Here is a 6,135-nt window from a genome sequence, read left to right on the forward strand (position 1 = left end):
ACACTCCCGGGGCGAGTGACTAGAGGTTGGGGCGCATGAGTTGGCACCCAGGTAGTCACCCCTTGCGCCGGATGCACTTCAAGGAAGGAAGACTTACACGCTGGGGTTTCCTAAGTTGGGCTACAGCCTCGTAAGGCCTTCCACGTGGAGTTGCACTTAAGTCAGAAAGGCCACGTGGCAGTAAGCACTGAAACCCAAGGTATATAAGCTTTTCTGAAAGCTTAGTGAGATACATTTTACACATGCTCTAATCATTTGCACGCTTACACGTTGTACGCACGAGTGATTTGAGTTAGAGAGAGAAGTTAGTTACAAGATAGTTACGCGCCTTCAGAACATCGCAGTTACGGTGTTCCGATACGGAGGTGCTTGGTGTTTTCTGCTTACTGACTTGACCGTCGGAGTTCAAACGGCTGCGAGGGCGCCCTTTGTTCTCTCTGTTTCAGGTACTCACGGCGGTGTAGGGTGAAGATCTGGAACCAAGACGAAGGTGTCCTTGATACGCGAGTCACAGCTACGCACGAAGCACGTTCTGGTCAACCGGCAGGAACAATGGCTAATAAAATGCCTTTTGGGGAAGGTGCTTCTTTGAATAAACCACCTCTGTTTTGTGGTCAAAATTATCCAATTTGGTGCATAAGAATGAAGTTCTTTATTCAATCTTTAGATAAGGACATTTGGAATGTTATTTCAAATAATACCTATATGAATATGCTTGAAATTAATTTTGCATCATCTAAAGAACATCTTGACTGCATAACAAAGAATATTATTGTTTCTGCTTTAGATTCTGATGAATTGCTCAAGATTTCATAATGTATCTCAGCGAAGGAAATGTGGGATACACTTGAGAAATGACACAAGAATCCAAGGAGTGACTTAATGGATAAAGAAGAGTCTTCTGCTGATTCAATCTCTTCTGAAATCAAGATGGAAGTCAGTCTAATGACCAAAGAAGAATCTGAATCAAGTCAAGTAAGTATAGCCTCTTCTAGCAAGTGTGAAAATTATTTTCAATTGCTTGATGCTTTCCAAGAAATCCATGAAGAAGCTAAGAGATTAACTTTTTCAAATAACCGATTGAAATGTGAAAACAACTAGTTGAAAAAGAGAATCACAGTTCTGGAAACTGATTTGAACCAATCAAATGTTGCTTTAAAAAATCTTGAACTGACTTGTCAAAACTCTTCTTGCAAATGTGATTCAAGTTTGTGCAGAAATTGAGTCCCTTCAAAAGAAAGATTTATATCTTGTGAAAACAGAAGATATCATTTCAAAAGGGAAATCAAACCTTGAAGATGTGTTAGCATCTCAAACATGTCTTTTTGGAAAATATGGATTGGGTTTTAAGGATCATGAGGTTTTCTATTCGTAAGGGTATTTTGAAATGGGTTCCTAAGGATCCTAATATTCCTTGGAAACATATTAACACTCATGAACCCAAATTTGTAAGGGGACCAGATCTAGCAACCCGATTTTAATTTTTGCAGGGTTGTTTGGGGAGAAAATAGCACCTATGATATCTAGATAGTGGTTATTCTAAGCATATGACTGGTGATGCATCCAAGTTCATCAGCATCTCTCTCAAACAAGATGGGCATGTAACCTATGGTGACAATAACAAGGGAAAAATCCTTGGCAAAGGTACTATAGGTAATGAAAATAGCTTGCTTATTCATGATGTGCTTTATGTTGAAGGTTTGAAGCACAGTTTGCTCAGCATTAATCAACTATGTTACAGAAGATATCAAGTCACCTTTAGAACTAATTCGTGTGAGATTCGTTTTCCTAATTCAAAGGATGTTCTGCTCATTGGTAATAGGTCTAACAACATTTATTTGCTTGACATATCTAGCTCTACATCAATAGGTTGTCTTCTATCAAAACATAAGGAATCATGGTTTTGGCATAGAAGAATTGCACACATTCACATGAATCATTTAAATAAACTTGTTTCAAATGAACTTGTTCATTGCTTACCCAAACTCAAGTTCAAAAAGGAACATGTGTGTGAAGCATGTCAAAAGGGAAACAAACTAGAAAATCTTTTAATTTGAAAAATTGTGTGGGAACCCTAAGGTCGAGAACAAACAGTTTCCAGTAAAAATCCTCCCTTGCCTCTATACAGCTAGGGCAAGGATAGAAAGGAGGACCTCTTCCTTGTATTGTAAGGCAAGGTTAGTATGGGTTCTAGTTATATGTCTCCCTTATCCCTGTATGGAAAGGTTGAGTCCAGCTAAGTGCAGACTTCCTTTGTCTTGTAAGACAAGGTCGAGAATAGTATGGTTCGCAGTCAAAGGCTACCCTTGTCTTGTAAGACGAGGTTGAGAGTGGCACGGTACCTAGTTAAAGATCTCGCTTGACCTATGAGCCAAAGTCGAGAACGACATTTCCCTTACCTTTGTTTGGCAAAGGATGGGGCGAAAAGGAATTCGAATAGAGCATTGCCTCTACCCTAAGACGACGAAGAATAAGGTCAAGCGGGCGATAAAGAAGCGTGCTGCCTAAGTCATGAAGGCCCTACAGCGTTGTTAGACTAAGCAAGAAACGCAAAAGCAGTTAACAACGAAAAAGGAACAAGTTATGAATACAGCAGATTTCATAAATGAAAGAGTATATACACAGGTTACTGAAATTGTTCGTTAAACAGTTAAGTTACAATAAGGAAGGAGCTACTCCTGGGCGTCGACCAGCTGCCCATCAACGATTCTCTTGGTCAGACCTGTTTGGGATAGGTTCACCCCAGGATGCACACAAGCAACCTGGGCCATGGCATCCTAAAACCCAACACCATCAGCTCCAACAGCGTCGTTGGTGAGCTCCTCCTTGATCTCACTGAAGAGTTCGTCCTTGCAGACTAGCTCTCCCTCCAATTGGCCAAGACGCACTTCCTGCTGGGTCGCCCTTTCTTCTAGCCTGGTCATCTTGGCCTGCGTCTCCTTAGCCTTCTCCTGCAGCACGATAACCTCGTTTCGGAGAGGCAGAATCTTTGCATGCGCACTTAGGGCCTTCTGAGACTTCTCGAATAGGAGCCTCTTGGTCTCCTTGTCAGTTTGGCGAAGGTCTGCCAACTATAAGTGAAATGCGGTTTCGCGTTGAGTAAGCTTTCTGATCTGGAGCGCATCTTGACTTGCTACCTCCCCCAACTTCAACACCTCAGCCCTCAGTTCTTGCACTTAGGTCGAGGCGCGACTGGATGCAATGAGGAAAGCCCCAAGACGTCTTGTCGCATGCCCTCGCAGGGGGTCTTTGCCCTGGCTCTCCATTTCCCCGTCTTGGAAGGTTTGAAGAACCTCCTGGAGAAAGGCGGCCAGCTCAACAGCGGGAGGCACGCCAAAATCGCCTCCAGAGGCACTCCCCCCCCCCCCCCCCCCCCCCCCCCCCCCACCTTCGTGTAACACCAAGTCACAAGGAGAAGAGGCACTTGGGGGGTTCTCTTGGAAGGAAGGGGCGCCGCCATCTGAAGCTGAGAGCGCTGGGACCACGACATCAACACCCATTTTCCTCTTGAAGACGAGGCCAGAGCAGGTGTCCTCGTCCTTAGAGGCAATAGCCTCAACCACCCCCTTCTGCCTAAGGTCCGCAGGGGCAGAAGCAGAAGGGTTCGGGGCCGAAACAACTGTAGTGGGAGCATTAGTAGGGGTCGCAGCATTGGCCCCAGATGGGCCAGCACCAACTTTGAGTTTGGAGGCTGCCTCAGCTAGCATCCTCTTATTCTCCGCGTTTAGCACCATGTCTACACAGGAAAACAACAAGGCATAAGAAAGTAAACCAACACACAAATAAAGACAAGTAAAGGTAGAGGGAAGAGAAGGCAAGTACCAATATAAGACTTGAGAGGCTTGGGGTTGTACTCGAGCTTGGGAGGTGAAGCTTGAGCTTTTTGAAGATAGTTGAGTAGATGAAGAAGAATAGTTCTTCAAGGTCCGTGCGATTGTCGATACACACGAGCTCGCCTTCCCTACAAGGTCGAACCTTCACGAACCTATCGTGTTCCCTTCCGAAGATGTGAAACTTCTCGTTAGACTCCCCTTCTTTATACACGTCCACGTCCTTAAAGTTGTTTATTTATGAGGTTTCCGTGAGAAGGCTATCAGGAGCCCAACGATAAAGCGATTGGTAGTTGATGGAGGGAGGTGGGTTCGATGTGGTTTTGCTTCGAGACATCTTAAGAAAGGAATCTAGAGAAGAAAAAGAGAAAAACAAAGATTTAAAGGGGGGAGATGGTATGACTCAGAAACCCAAGAAACAGAGAGTGCGCGAACGAAGAACAGAAAACATAAAGTGCAGAAATATAAACAGTCCAGAACAGTTATAGCATGTTATGAGCATTGAAATCATAAAGCAAGGGCAATAGGGGAGTAAAAATCATACCTTTGAATAAGTTAGGGTTCGAAGGATGAAGTGTTCAAAGAAGAAGAGAGAGCATTTTGAGAATATGAAATGCTTGAGAAATGCTAAGTAATGGAATAGTGAAGGAGCATAGGGGTTTCGAAAGGTTTAACGTATACCAAGAAGCACAAGCGGCAAGGATTGTAACCATTGATCTTGCCACGTGTACGCTGTTTAAAAAAGTATGGTGAGAGGTCACTTCGGTGCACTGTTCACATCCCGTCACCCAGTGCCATGTAGGTCGCCACGGGCGATCACTTGAAGCCTCTTCGCTGAAACAGGTTTCAGCTCGAGACTGGGGGGCTTGTGTACAGGCCAAACCTCGGTCATTGGCCTGAGAGAAAGACATCGGACATCGGTGGACTGATAGCAATAGTGGGCCACGTAAGCTGGGCCCCACAAACAGTATGAGTTAACACGAGTTAACACCCAAGTACCAGAAAGACTTAAGTCACGAGAGGATCATGCATGGGGTGTGCGTGGTACATTCAGGTACAGCACAAGCAAGTGTTCCTTGGAGGCGCTAAGGCCAATTAGGGTTAGGGCTTCCATGGAAAGATTGTAAGCATGTCACATGAATACTTAGGGCACCTACGGAACAGATGATGCCGCAGCGCTGGTACATGAGTAGGTACCTTGGCAGCTATGTTGTTAGTTTTATGCACTTTAGGAAAGGGAAGTCCCATGCGCCAGATTACGCTAAGATTGTGGGATAGCGGCGCAAGGACATTCTCCCAAGAACCCTAAGCCCACTGAGAGACGTGGGAACAACACATAAGTAACCTTAGATACAACTTATAAACAGGGTGGTAAGAACCCTAGCAAGGTACGTCGTTTCTAGGACTGAAATTGCTTTACACACATTACTGTTTCTTTAGCCCTTACTGACTTGAGCGTCGAAGTGCAAACGGTCGTAAGGGAGCCCTTTTGTCTTTACAGGTGAAGTGTTCTTCCAACCAGCGAAGTTCGATTCCAAACGGAGACAGGCGGGGCCTGAAGCTACCGTTCGAGTCAACCGACAACCAAGTCAACCGGCGAGAACAAGTTCCCTTATGGCAATGGAGGTTGAAGAAGGGTTCACAAAAACCCCCTTTAAACTATTAGACACAGTCTAACTCAAAGAAGACTCATTATCTAGGGGAACAATGTCGTGAGGGGAAGAAATGGGATTATCATCAACAAGGGAAGCAGAAGGTAGAGATGAAGAGGCCATGAGAACGTACCTAATGCGAAAAGGCAAGGAACTTGTAGACGAAGAAACCCTTCGTGGAAAAATGGTCGTGAGAGATAAAATAGTAAGGGAGAAGCACAAACGACAAAAGAGGTAAAACCGTGAAGAAATAATTACAGAGAAATTAAAGAGACGTGACATTACCTGCCACAATAGTGATGCGTTGTGACAATAGAAAAAAAAAACTCTAATATTCAATTTTTCAAAAAATAAGTGGTTTAAGCAGGAACGACCTATCTGACTTGTTAGGAGAACCATCTCTCCTAGTCACCACCGATCTGACAAGCATCAAACACGAGTTTGGGCTCTCCTCAACTCGTTCATCCCTCAGTAACTTCTCACCAGAGTATCACCTCGACTTCCAAGCTGGGGGGGCTTGTGTACCTACCCGTCATAAGGCGGGAATATCCATAACTCGAGGCGATTGTGTATATCCCATAACCGAATTCTCATTGTCATCAATGACAATTATGAATTAAATGACCTACTCAAAGAGTCTTTATTGCTAAGTG

Source organism: Phaseolus vulgaris, chromosome 5 (genome assembly GCF_051622355.1).
Source record: "Phaseolus vulgaris cultivar YP4 chromosome 5, ASM5162235v1, whole genome shotgun sequence".
Lineage (NCBI taxonomy): Eukaryota > Viridiplantae > Streptophyta > Magnoliopsida > Fabales > Fabaceae > Phaseolus > Phaseolus vulgaris.